This window comes from Pundamilia nyererei, unplaced genomic scaffold, assembly GCF_000239375.1.
Source record: "Pundamilia nyererei isolate P.nyererei 1_Seehausen unplaced genomic scaffold, PunNye1.0 scaffold00245, whole genome shotgun sequence".
Taxonomy (NCBI): Eukaryota; Metazoa; Chordata; class Actinopteri; order Cichliformes; family Cichlidae; genus Pundamilia; species Pundamilia nyererei.
In genome coordinates this window covers 78,482-92,796 of record NW_005187646.1, presented here as the reverse complement: position 1 = coordinate 92,796, position 14,315 = coordinate 78,482, and the positions used below count along the sequence as shown (strand labels likewise).

The 14,315-nt window shown below is 41.1% G+C and overlaps 1 protein-coding gene across 1 annotated transcript in view; it reads right to left on the bottom strand.

The window, feature by feature from the left end:
* filip1l (filamin A interacting protein 1-like) overlaps positions 1 to 13,978 on the bottom strand; it is an 89,227-nt gene extending 75,249 nt beyond the window's left edge. Inside the window, exon 1 of the mRNA XM_005749444.1 lies at positions 13,519 to 13,978. The gene's annotated coding sequence lies outside the window, so the exon portion shown is untranslated. The remainder of the gene's footprint in view (positions 1 to 13,518) is intronic.
* Positions 13,979 to 14,315: the final 337 nt, after the last annotated feature.

Below are 14,315 nucleotides of genomic sequence, written 5' to 3'. Positions count from 1 at the left end.
TTTTTTTTGTTATTTTTATATTCCTGCGTTGCACTCCGGTTGCCTAGGCCGGGGTGTAACACATTTTACTTGCTTTGCTAAAAGTTATTTTAAACTGGAAAATTAACTCAAAGAATAAATGTTTGTGCAGTTTTGATGTCAAGTAAGTCAATGTTGGCTGCATTTTGATGGCTAGTACTGAAGCTTTAGCACCTCTTTTGTATTTCAGAAGGAAAGGTTTGGCACATTTCCAGCACTGAAGGTATTTTTGTCCAACTAAATGGACGCCCACTTTGACCGCTAAAAGCTATGGGCATTGGTAGGATTGTAAGGAAAGAAAAGCACATCCCCCTTTCACTGGCCACCTCCTTCAGCTCACCTGGGTGGTCACACTGGGTCATCCCCAAGCCAGCCAAGATATATATAAATAATAAATATATATGTCCAGCATGTCCTGGGTCTGTCCTGGGGTCTCTTAATGGTAGGACAGTACTAGGACACCTCACCTAGGAGGCATCCTAGTCAAATGCACAAACAACCTCGACTGCCTCCTTTCAATGCAGACTAGCCTCTGTGAATCATTGTGGGGTTTGTGTGCCTTTGTGATCCCAGGACCTTTGTTGTCAGGGACATATGCTCCTAGTAGGATCTCCCAAGGCAAGCTGCCCAACTCAGGGACAGCTTTTCCTGGGCCTGACCCTGAAACAAGGCCAGGGAGGGGGTTCGAGTAGCTGCTGGTTTTACTCAATGGGGTGCAGCCAGGTGCAGCATGAGGTCGTTCCTGTGGAAGTCATAGTGCTAAATGAAAAGAGCCTTCCTAAGTCGTATGTGTTATTGTAAGTACAATAGTTTTAACGAAACCTGTGATAGGAAAGACCTAGACTAGACCTCAAAAAGTGCTTAGAAGATGCTCTGCAGTATCCAAACAAATTTGTATCCTGTTCACATCCTCGTTGCACTAAAGCTGACAGAGCTGCTAATTTCGTTCATAGTGATATAGAATTTCTATTGCACACCCCTCATTTGGTATTCACTTGGAGTTTCATTTATATTTTGCCACAAAAGGGAAACAGACTGCACACTGTTAGGCTACAATTTAATAATTAAATTCTCTTTAGAAACCTGCTTTTGAAAGCGATGTTTTGATCCACTGTCACCTGCTAGGGACAGTAATCTGAACTGATTATTGCCTGTAAAAGAAGAGCCTGTTTTTCACACTTTGAAACATGCCTGGGGAAGATCCTGTGGATTGAAAACATTGTCTTCAAAAGAATGTTTTATAAGTGACTTCAAAGATTCAACTGGAGCCTGGTTGTGCGCTCTCTTTTCACTTATATTTATACCAGTTTCACCTATAGCACTCAAAACAAGGCACATCTTCACAAATTTCCCAACATTAGGCAGAATTTAAAAAAAGAAAAAACATCCAGTTCTGTTTAAACTTGATCCTCTGTTCCTGCTCTCCCTCATGTGTGCCCAGCATGATGGAGCAGCTCCAGACAGATATGGTGGTAAGGAGGTGTGAATAGCTGAAACAGCCTGTCACCACGAGGGCCACCGTGGAAGATGATGGATCACCCACAAACTCCCACATCCCAACACCTCATTCCTCCTCTGTTTAATCCCAAAGATAAACACATATAAACACCTGCAAAAGTCAACAATTGTATATGAATCCAGTGTGAAGGCCAGCAATTTTTTCCAACAAATTATCAAATAAAGTTTCTTTAAATCGACTGATACAGAAAGATACAACCAAAAAATATTGCAGCTGTTTATGCGTTTTCTTAAGCTTCCCATGTCAGGCACTTTAAGACATGGACATGCTTTTCTACAAGATAGTCAGCAGATCGGTGTAGGTAGGGTTTAGGCTAGGTTTGAGATTTGAGATGGGCTTACTGTGTTTTTGTTCACATCAGAAAGTGTGTGTTAACTAAATGATTCTGTTACAAACCTTTTCATTTTCCCAGGATTTCTGTTGATACTTTCATTGATTTCATTTATTGTTTTTGTACTGTTTCTGTGGCATTTAATTTTCTTATTGATTTTATTTTGTGTACAGTGCTTTGTGACCACTTGTCTGAGAAATGTGCTTAATAAATAAATGTTACTTACTTATTTGAATACTTATTTATTTACATACTTCACTTACTTCTGTGTGACTTTAAAAGTTTCCCTAATTTTTAATTTCATATCATCATGTAGGTGCCAATTTGGTCTGGTGTTTGCCACAAGTATTATGAAGGTGTTATATGATTTACATTTTTTTTATTTACTCAAAGGCAATGAGCTACAGAGCTGCACTGCTAAACATTTAAAAGATACAAAATGTTTTTCTTGTTTTGGTGTTTCACTCTTTTTAACAGCAGTTTTATAGCATGATAAATGTTTCTAAATTGTTTTAACAGCTGGAGTCTTTCTTAATTTGAGGTTAAAGTGGAGTCTTGTTTTAAAGTAGTTTTCACAGGAACCTCTGCTTCAAACAGCCAGCAGAGGGCAGCACTTTTTTGTGTTTTGGGGAGTGGCCTTGTGGAACTTCTGGACATTATCAGATATTCATTTGGCTACATAGACTACCACTGGCTTCACTGTACATAGTTGTTAGGGAGTGTTAGGGAGTTTAGCAATATTTTCTTATTCATTTTAGCATTCAGTGTCTGTTTTTATGTAGCATGAATGTGTTTTGCTCTTCCTGTTTACCACTGCTGCTGTCTAATTTACTGTGTTGTAAAAGGATCATTGCATTGGTGGCAGCTTTCATTGTCAGATCCCTTCATGGACCTGGCACTAAGCAAGCTGACCCTCTCACAGATTAACCAATCGATGAACAAGTTGGGCTGTTATAGGATTGTCTTAGTGTCGGTGGGTTTACCCCAACATTTTAATGTATTGTGAGTTCACAGTCTATCCCAGACTGTGGTCTGAGGGCAGATTAGCTGGTAAGCAGGCTGTTAATTTGTCTCGTCATGGAAATCTGCCGCATCACTCATGACATAAATAATTACATCTGAGGGTGTGTCTTTCTTGGACGTTTTAGCGTTCGCTACATAACAAACCTCACAAGGCATCAGCATGCAAGTGTTCATTCATGCATGTGATCCCAGTCAGTCCATCCGTCTGTGCAGTGACAGCAGATTGAAAGTAGAGGATTACAGGTTTGCAGCATCGATCAGCTGGCCCACATGGTGTCACTTTGCCCTCACACCTAATGCCACTGATTAACAGATTACCTCTGTTAAAGCAGGGGGCTTTTCCTGTCACTCATTAATGACTCACAGATTGGCTCAAAGTCTTCAGTCAACATCAACTGAAAAGTCCAAAATCTGAATGTGAGCTTTGGTATTAAGACACAGAATTCTGAATACATGTTACAACAGTAACGGAAGGTGGGCGTGACAACACATAGATCATCAAATGGCATTAAATCAATTGTATTCATGTTCATTAGCCATGATGTTAGTCCTAATGCAGAACTGAGTAAAAACACCAGCAGAATTGTTGACATTCCCACCAGCCTCAGCTGTTCCAAGTGTGTGGTGCTCGTCAGGGAATGTTAAAGTTAAAATTAAGACAGCGAACATTGTAAACAGCAGCATATTAGCATTGTCAGTGTGAGAGGAGCATTGCTGTGCTTTATAAGTCCTCTGAGTAATGCTAGCGTAGCTGTGAGGTCATACATTACAGATGAAATAGAAGGTAAAACTGTTATTGGACACGTTTTATTCTGCTTCAAGTCATTGTGATGATTTACTCTTGTGGGAGTCGTTTTGTCTAAATAAGTGATATTTTTTAAATTGGAAAATTATAGTAGTAGTAAATAATAAATGAAGCACATATGTGGTGATATTCCTCTTTATCCTCTGAATTATGACTGATGTGTCAGCTCCTTTTTGCCTGTAATCCAAACTGTCCAGCAGCCAACAAATCAGCCTGGGCTAAAATTAGTAGGTCATCCAATCCCCTGCACGGTAGAGGTGAGGAGAAGGCAAGAAGTCAGATAAGAACTCTACTCTAGTCAGCTCCAGCCAGGGTTTCATTTAGAAAGCTTTGAAGGTGCTTTTCTCTGATTGGCCTAAATCACTAGACCTGTGGTTGCTGCAGATTTGTCCTATATTCCAAAATAAGCTGTTTGAATAAACTTAAATGGGACATTTGAAGCTGCTACTGTAACAGCACAGTGAACACAAAGAAAACCTGAGTCACTAACCAGGCTGGGTTTGAAGAAGTGGAAAGTTTTGTATGATTTCTAAAAATGTGTGAGGACTGAAAGCTTTAAAGGTGCACAACGCTGCTCCTTTGTGCATTTTAAATTAGTTCACATTTGGGTGTTTTTTAATTGATGTGAGTCTGTTAGCTTCATTTAAAGTCTAAAAGCACACGCCGTGAACCTGCTACAGCATATTGAGAGCCAAAGTACTGGCTGCAGCAATACAAGCAGCATGTATCCAGGTGTGCACACGTGTACTGAGTGCCATACACAAGAGTACATGAATTGGTACAAATGGAAAAAGGAACAGAATGCAGTGATTAGCAAATTTCACTCACCTGTATTATGTTCACAACAGAATAAAGAAAACATATTGAACGTTGACACAGACATTTCACTATTTCCTGAAAAATATCAACTCATTTTGAATTTAATGCCAGCAACACATCTCAAAAAAGTAAAAGTAAGTGGTACTACAGAGAAACAGCTGGAGGAACATTTTGAAGCTAATTAGTGAATGTTGCTGTAGCACTGTAGAAGGGCAGAGGGTCATCAATCTGCAAAAAAACTGCATCTACAAATTATGGATATTCCTCAAAGTAAAATGCATCATCTTTAAAATACTGACACCAGATCTACACGTCAAATAGTTTTACAAATGCATGAATTAATTATCATTTTTATTTATTTACCTTTGTATTAGTCCCCTTATTACTTTCAAATCTCGTGATCTTACTTATTTATTTTCTTGTTAAATAGCTTTATCTTTGGCTAGGCTGCTTTAACACCTTGGTTATCTGGTAAGCTGACATTTCTGCTGTGATCCTGGTATTGATTAACCTCTAGATGAAAAGATGACCTCGTCACACATAATTATTTGCTCACTAGAGCAGGAATGGATTGACGATAACAATTAAAATGATAATTCTATATTAAAAGTACATTTTGATCATTTTAAGACAGAAATGCAGTTGAAAATTGTAAAAAATTGTATAAAATTATTACAAAAGCTAATTCTGAGAAAAATAATTACCCACTATGTAGGGAAGGGAGATAGTTATGGTTCCCTAAGCATCTTTATTCAGTTTTTAACTTAACCCAGTTGCCCAGCAACATCCTCAGTAAGCTGTCCAGTGAATCACAACAAGGGCAATTTACAAGTCAAATGTCTAAGCTGTAATTACAGCACAACATGCCACTGAAAACTGTAATAAACCGGGTGGATGTGTCTGATCGACAAACAGGTATTATAGATGTGATTGTCTGAAACGTCTCATTGGAATTTCATTATGTGTGATCAGGATTTTTGGTTTTTTTCCTAAAGTGAAAGTGGGGTGAGTTCAGTTTCACCTGTGCTGGTCATTCATTTTAATCTATTAGAGGTGACTGACAAGTACGTATAGGTTAATCATCATAGGTAAAAATATATCATCATACATAACAAGATGAGGTTTGTCCCGAGGTTGTATCAACTCAATATTTAGTGGCTTTGCTGCATCCAAGCAGCAAAGCAATATTTCTCCAGGAGCTGACTCATGGCTTCTGTTGAACAAGATCTGAGCATTTCATTTGTAAAGAACAGAGCTGCAGATCTCTTTTGTTTTTTGTTTATTATTCTTTGAGTCATCAGTGCGGTTTATCAGCTGAGGAAAATTATAAATCCTTCAAGTTAGCTGCCTCTGCATTCATGTACTTTTTTGCACAGCAGTTGACAAAAACAACGTAACATGTCGTGCAAAAAACACATCCCTGATTCAGGCACAGGGATCGCAGCGCTAGAGAGGACGAGAGGTTATAATAAAACCGCAACACTTTTATGATGAGCTGTGGAAAACCGCAGTTCATCCTGTCCAACTTGGACACCAAACTCTGAAGCACTATTGTGGCTTTGCCCACCCACCGCACCCCCCGCCCGCTCTGCTTATGAGTCATCTTGGCAGAGGGGTGTAGCGTTCTCCGCTTCATCCGCACCAACACTGTCTGCTGTCCAGCCTTTGGCCTCGTCCCAGACGGACACTGCAGCACTCGTGCCAAATACAGTCTCTCTGTGAGCAAAAGACCCCCAGTTAGGACAACTTCCCACTTCATCCAGGCGAAAGTAAGCAAATATGTCCCAGGGTGCAACAGTGACATTTCTCACTGTGACACTTGTGTCCTTTCCACTTCTGCCCCTGTTTGCTCTCCACATGCCTCACTTCTCTTAAATAAGAGGTAGCAGGGAAAATGTTAGGGAGGGGGGATCATCAGAAAATAGTCTGATAACTGACCCCGTCATTTAACGAATGCAAAAGCCACTCACAGTTACAGATCCATGCTAAGCCCACATCTCAACTAGGACCATTTCTATGGCAACACCAAACACAGACAGGAGCAACAATGGAGGCTTAGGCCCAAAGAGGAGCACAGACACACTCACGGACCCCTTTGGGTGTTTTATTTTTTTCCCCCGCAGAGAATTTTTAGCATCAGGCTGCCACCTCTGTCACTTTATCCCATCGTGTTGCATATGCCAAGAATTTCACAAGCAAAGCCAAGGCCCCTAGGGGAACACAATGCAGATATAGCAGCAAGATGTGAGCTGGTTCATGCTGAGGTTGGATTGTAAAGAGCTCTATAGAGATTACATTTATATAATGTTTCTCCACAAAGCAGGCTAAGCTACACCCATGGACACGCTATGTTTTAGTCAACCATAGATTTATCCCATAGTGTGACAATCATTGTGTTTACTTTTTCTTCCAGTAAGAAAAACTATTGCTGTCAGAATTCAGGTGTGTGCTGAATGCACAATGCCAAGAAAGACAAGAGCAATGAACAGCAATTGTTGCTTCAACATGGGAAGGGTTATAAGGTCATTTCCAAACAGTATGCAGTCCATCATTCTACAGTGAGAAAGCTTATTTAGAAGTGGAGAACATTCAAGACACATGTCAGCCTTCCCAGAAGTGGACGTCCCAGCAAATTCACCCCAAAGTCAGATAAAGCAATCGTCTGAAAAACTGAAAGATGCCAAAACCTACATCTCAGACTCCACAGCCTCAGCTAGCATCCTGACACATTCTGCTGCATCATGGAAACAGCTCTGCACTGGCCCCTTATTGTATATTTAACTTAGAGTAGAGGGACTAAACAAAGTAAAGGTGATGACGCGCCGACAAATCCCAACAATGCGAATGACGAACATTCACAGCACGAGGAAATGAAAAGACAGCCAGGGTTACAAATCCGATAAAGGTGACAAATGTTTTCTGGTTTCTTTGTAATAAGCACACATAGTCGAGTTTTCATGTGTATCAGAGTCCTATAGTTCATTAGGTGCTGTATGAAGTAGCAGTTAATAATATGACCAAGGTAAAAGTGATAAAAGTCTTCCTGTTACATATTTAATGGGTTACAACCTGTAGACAAATAAATATTGTGCTTTCTTTGATAATTTACACATTAGTAGAGTTTGTCCCTTGTTTGAGAGTTTTATAGATTTTAGTTGTCTATTTATATTACTTAACAATATTAAGCTATGTTCCTCTAACATAGCTAATCTTCACAGGCTGAGCAAGATCATATTTGTCTGTTATTACAGCTTCAGCTTCCGACGTGTGTTTTGTTCAGAGCACCAGTTCGATTCAAAGTAGCGAATCCGTTGTAGTTTAGGACGTCTCTCGAGAGCCAACGCAAACCTTTTTTTTGTTTATTCTGCTTCTGATGGTCCTTTTCAAGCGTTCTTCATTTGTTGCAAGATATGCAGACACAATACAAGATTCAAATGAGAATGAATGGTTACAAGTATATACATATGACTCATAGCTGACAAAAAGAAAGTGATCTGAGCTGTCTGGCAAGTTATTGAACTTTGCAGATTATGCAGAACTTCAAAGTGTGTTCAAAGAGTTTTTTGGGTCTGGGATTTCACCATGTTGCCTTTTTCACACATATAATTGAAGCCTCCAGCCAACCCCCCCCCACCTCCTGCTGATAGTTTTTAATGCAGCACAGGCAGTCATCCATCACTAATGCTCCACGGTGTACTAATGCACCTCGAGTGTTACTTGCTTTACTCTTGCACGGAGATGAGCGACGACCACGACAACCGTGTCTGCCGCAGCAAATCATGCTGTAGCCGCTCAGAGCAGAACAGGCTTGGAGATACCCTGGTGAATTATTTATGCGCTTGGAGTTGAGCTGTTCCCGTAGTGAAGCACCTGCAGGAAGAAAAGCTTTGCTGAAGCAGCGTAAAGATAATTTAGCTCCCATCCCGAGTGTGTTTCATGTGTTTTGCACTAAACACACCGTCTACGGTCACCAGTGCACCTTTCTCACTTTTTTTATAGCCACTTGTCCACGACACTCTGTTTGTTTGTCTTGCCTTGCTCTCATGGGAACGTCTTCTGCGAAAGCACACTCCAGCTGATCTTTCAGTGCCCCCCCACACCCAACCCTGCCTGAAAAATGGATCTCGGCTGGCTTATTTTGACTTTGCTTGACAGCAGAAGGCAAGCTGTGAGAAATGGAGAGAGAGAGACTAATGTTGGACAACACTGGGGTTTCTCCCAGTGTCGCGTATATATAGTGCTCTTTTCCCAGAGCTGTGAGCTGTTGGTATTCTGTGAGAGAAACAGGATCCCCACCAATGAAACGAGTCACTGTTCCTGCAGCCAAGCACCATGTGGCCCACTACCCATGCACTTCTTGTACTTGTCGACCCCACTACACCCAGCTCAATTAAACAATCTGCAACACCCGCAGTTTTTGCGTATCAGCCCTGAAGCTTTTTAAGGAGCCACTTTCAACCATCAAACTGAGAAGCCGAATCCCCCGCTAATCGCTCAGTACTGATACATTCATTCAACAAGTCCTCCACATCAGGGGCCGATCTAGAGAAATTTTCTTAGGGTGGCATGAGGGTGGCAAAGAAATCAAATGGGGTGGATAAATCAAAGCCTTTTTTTAAAAACACATATGCAGGTGGTTACATATGGTTAAAATAATTCAAATGCAGTAAGTATACACGTTTTTCATATAAATATAGTCTATAACTTAATTATTGTCTGTAGCCCACATAATGACACACTTTAGTTACATAAAACATGTGAGTTTTGATCTTATGTACTGTATAGCCTTTATAATAAATAAATATGTAGCCCAATAACTATAAAATCCAGAAAGCTACACAAAATGAAGCGGTTCATTTACAAACACAAGTCTAATTAAGCTTCAGACTGTTTTTTGTTAGAAAACAATCACATTGTTACATGCTTAAATTACACAAAATGTCAGAAATCTGCACTGTCATGAATAAAAATTTCAACCAAATTTTTCATGATTTGGTGGATTAACCCACTGAGGTCTGAAATACAACCGGCCATTTTTGATTCCTTTTGAGTTTACGCTTGTATTTCACCCTCAAATTGTTTCATTTTGGTTTTTTCCCCTTGCCTTGTTTGGTATCATTCTTTTCAGCTCAACTGAATTTAGTTGTTTTTTTTTCACATACTGCATTAGTATTACTGATCTGAAATCACACAAAGAACTTAAAAATACGAGTAGTATTTTTTTTTTACTGTAAAAAAAACCACAGACATGTTGAGTAAATTTTTATAACTTGAAATGCAAATATAAATTGTAGATTTTGTAAACATATACAACTATTTATCTGAAAATGCAGCCAATACACCTGCCGTTTTTTGTTTTTTTCATTTTCTACAACCATTTAAAAATATTACTAAAACTAAAATGAGAGAACAATCAGGTGTTGCAATAAGATGCCCCACAAATGATGTGTGCCAGTAAAAAAGAAGTTTGTCCACCAAAAAACAGAACAGCACAGGGATAAACCTGCAGGCCTGACAACAGGAGGTATATCACTCCGCTGGTTGACAGTGTTTACGTTGCAAATGTGCCTCTGTGACATTCATTAGTGCCCTCACTGACACACAAAACAAAACGACTACACAACAGAACAACTACACAAGACAACACAACACACTAAGTATACACTCCACACTAAACGTCACAAATCTCCCACATCTAAAAACTCTCTCGCTCTCTCTCACTCGCTCTGTCTCGCTGCGTGGCTGCAGCTTGTTGCTATGTCAGCTTACATCAGTCATGTGATTTGGAGGTGCAGCGTGTCCGTGGACCACAGAGGGTTAATAACATTCACCTTCCTTCCATTTCCAGAGTGTAACATCTGTGTAAAAAGCGAAATTCCCATGATGTTGTTCAAAATGTGCTCTGGCACAATCATGAACATCGCTTGCTACTGAAAACAAGAAAAAAATCCAGTCCTGCTATGGGCTGAACCATTTGTTAATGGTGGTGGGGGAAACACTATGCAATGTATCAGTTTTAGCATTTATATTCACTGTTGACTGTAACTATGCTCAAACTGTTATATGGAAAACTGGGGTGGCACTTGGGGTGGCAAGGGATCATTTTAGGGTGGCACTTGCCACCCCATGCCACCCTTGTAGATCCGCCCCTGCTCCAAATTAAACGGCAATCACCTAATTTTCCTTCACAAATGGCCGTTTGACGATTACTGCCACGTTTTTAGTAGACTAATTTAAACTGCCTTGAAAAAGCAAGAAATAAGGATTGTAGTGTTCAGGTAGACTATGTGTAACGATTACAGACTCCTGTCATGGTTAAAGTTAGGTTCAGACAACTGACACAATGCAAGCGGTCAGTTAGGAGCCTTATTTTGGTTTTCTCATCCAGGGAAATCAAATACTGTTTTAGGTCACAGACTTGCCTCAGCATTGTTAGACACTGACAGATAAAGTTTCTCTATTTAGAAAGTATAAAAGCCCACATTTGGAGGTTGGAGGGGTTATTAGGTTGGAGTAGGTTATAAGTTTATACTCGCCTAACCGTTGCAGTTTCCCCAACGATCCAAAACAACACCATGTTGGTGTTGTTTTTGGATCGTCATAATTAATATTGGTCCAGGTTCAACAGTGCAGGTGACCAATCACACTAATGTGATGTCACAGTTAAGCAACGTGGGGAAAACTCTCCCCAGTTTGGTGAGTTATGTGACGGTGTTTCTATGTTCCAAAACTGTAATATGAGGCTTTCATTGTTTGCAGAGATGCAGTTCAGTAGTTATAAGGAGTCAGCCACTACAACTTAAGTCACTCAGACTTTTCACAGCTTCTGCAACTTTCTGTTTTACTGAATATAGGACTGTCTGCCTTAAGATGTAAGCGTATGAACAACAAAAATTTTTTAAAAAGTTCAAGACCAAGATTTTTCCAGTCGAGTAGAAAAGATTAAACTCAGTTGATATCCAAGGGGATGAAAAAGGAGTAAACTTCAAGCATCTTTGATCCATGTTTTTAAACCCTGAATTTAACCACCAGTCGCTTCCTGCTGATGAATCAAACACCTTCAATAAGACCTTTTGAGCTAGACCTTCTAATCCAGTCTACAGCTGGTGAAGCTCAGGGTGCCAGGAGGTTTGCCTTAATGCGTGTCTTGCTTAGCGATCTCTGCCCCACTACCCTCAAACTGTCAATCAGACTGAAAGCAAAGCACTTTCTAGCAGGGCAGGATGTCATTTTTAAAGTCATTTGAAGGAGTTTATACAAAACAGGTATAAAAAAAAAATTGGAGTTTGAAAAGTTTCTGTCAATCTAAAATCTGACATGTGAGGGGCCTGTCATTGCTTCGACACTCCCATCAGGGCCTATGGTGAACTGTCTATAAATCATTCACACACATACTATAAACACCATTCACACTAAACCTGTTGATCAGCCTGCTGGCCAGCCCCCTTTTGTTGTCTTACAGCAGATTACCAGCACCAGAAGGCCGTGGCTCTTGGCCCCGCTATCATACATGGTTAACCCGATTAACCGGTCACTTCCGGTCACAAGCTAAACTGCAAGCCGTTTAAACCTGAACGGCAAGGCATCCTTCTGCCCAAATATTTACTCACAGGAAGAAGGTTTCTTCCATTCGGGAAGGAGTGCTTCGAACACCTGTCGATGCTTTTATTGCAGACCTTTAAACATCAGAAAAAAAGAAAAGAGGTGGAAATGGCCAACTGTTCCAGGAGCCCAAAAAAGAGCCCCAAATTCCACCTATAAATACCAGCCTCAAGCCATCATCGTTCACATCCTGTGAGTAACCACAAACCAAAATGTTATGTGATGATCTTTAAAGGCTATGCTAATCCTTTTATTAGTAACATCTCTCGCTCTCACTGTGCTGACCACCACATACCAGCACGTCATCAAACTATGGATGCCAGCACAGCACCTCCCCAATCCCATAATATGATGAAAGATTTGGCATGTTATAAGCCAAAGGAGAAAATAATAAAGTGAGAGTTTCATAATTAAACCAGTGGAAATGCTTCATTGCTACCAGTCTCGCCCACGTCTTTCAATCTGAGACTTGAGTCCAAGATTGGTAACTTGACTCCCTCCCTCCCTTCTTCCCGTCACCCACCCCTTCTGGTTGGTCTCAGATACTGTATGACTCTGCTGTGGGTTCTCATGGACACGCTGCCCTTTGGAAATTCCCCGGCTGCAACTAATACAACCCCGCCGTGTAACACCAGCGTCCGCTCGAGCTAGTGTCACCGCACAGGAGTGGATGAATTATCACCGCCAGCTTTGATGTGGTGGGCAAATTGATCACGAGGCATGCTGCCACTGCCGGGGCCATATCATGTTCTGCCCTCATCAGCAGATTCAGTTGTAATGGTGATTCCCTCCAAGAAAGCAAAACAAAAGTGTCACGCAGAGCCAACCGCAAAAAGAAACCCAAATGTGTGAGAGCCTTGTCTGTCCCAGCCAAAGAAATAAACCTAATTAGAGCAAATTCAACCCGATTAGATTGAATTAAGATCAGCAGGAGTTCACTGTGCCCTCCCCTCCTCAGAGCCTCGGGTCTCCTCTGGCCTCTAATCTTTGTATCTATTCAATTAGCAGCAACCTTGCAGAAAAGCTGCCACAATGCAGATTATGTTCTGCTCAGTGGTTGTTCTGAAAATCCACTGAAGTTCAGCGCATCTGCGCAAAAGGCTTTGCAGAAATACAGACTATACTTAAATAATAAATTCAGGATTTTTTTTTTTTAAATCAAGATTTTTTTTAATAAATAAAATACAATTTTGAAAATGCCAGGCTGACTAGGCTGAAAATGAAATACTTGTAATTTATTACAAACATGACTCAGTGATAATTTTCCATGACATCCATGCACAATCACACAGGCTCACAACCTTTTGCATTTGTGTATTTGCCTCCAAAGGAAACAGATGATATACACACATCTTATGACACAAACACACACACTGTCTCATAGCCAAGCTCCAGCCTTACCTCTCGCAGCAAATCTTTAGCCCACGGTGCTGATGTGCCTCTGCAGTGCCACTGGCTGTGCCTTCAGCCTGCCAGCTCGGATGAAGTGTTATCCTCAGTGTGAATGTTTGCTCCGCTCTCCTTCCCTTTGCAACGCTGAGCGTCCCTTCTCTCTCCTCCACTGCCGTCACTGCTGCTGCCGCGTCCTTAGCTGGCCTCTAGTACAATCCAGGTGGTCTGATGAGTGAGAGAGAGGAAGAGGAGGAAGAGGACGAAGAGGTGCGTCTCCTGACAGGGAGCTGCTGCTGCTGCTGCTGTGTGTGATGATGTCTGTGGCTGGTGACTATGAAGACAGACTGTGTGTGTCTGTGTGTGAGGAGAGAGAGCAGAAGGGGAGAGACAGGACCTGCCATGCAGATATCAGCCCTGTTGCTGTTAAATTTAAACCACCCTGCCTGCTGACACCTTGAGCCACGGCTGCTCTCCCTCTCCAGCACACTAACACACTGGGACGCAAGTGCACACGGATCCCTGATGGTGCCATATGGCTCACGAGCCTTTGGGAGTCTATGACTATCAGAAGAGAAATAGTGAGCGGGGGTGTGAGGGGTGAAAGGAAATGTAGGTGTTTTTTTAAGGTGTTGGTGGCTCAAATAAACGAAACATTGCCCCAAAACTGCTTGAAGATGTGAACAAAATGACTTTCAAAGTCAGCAATGTCAAATCCACCAGTCAGTGAAACTATCCTGTCAGTGTAAAGAAGAGGGATGTCATAACTTTTTTATACTGTGGGCCATATGCATGAAGTTTAACATTTA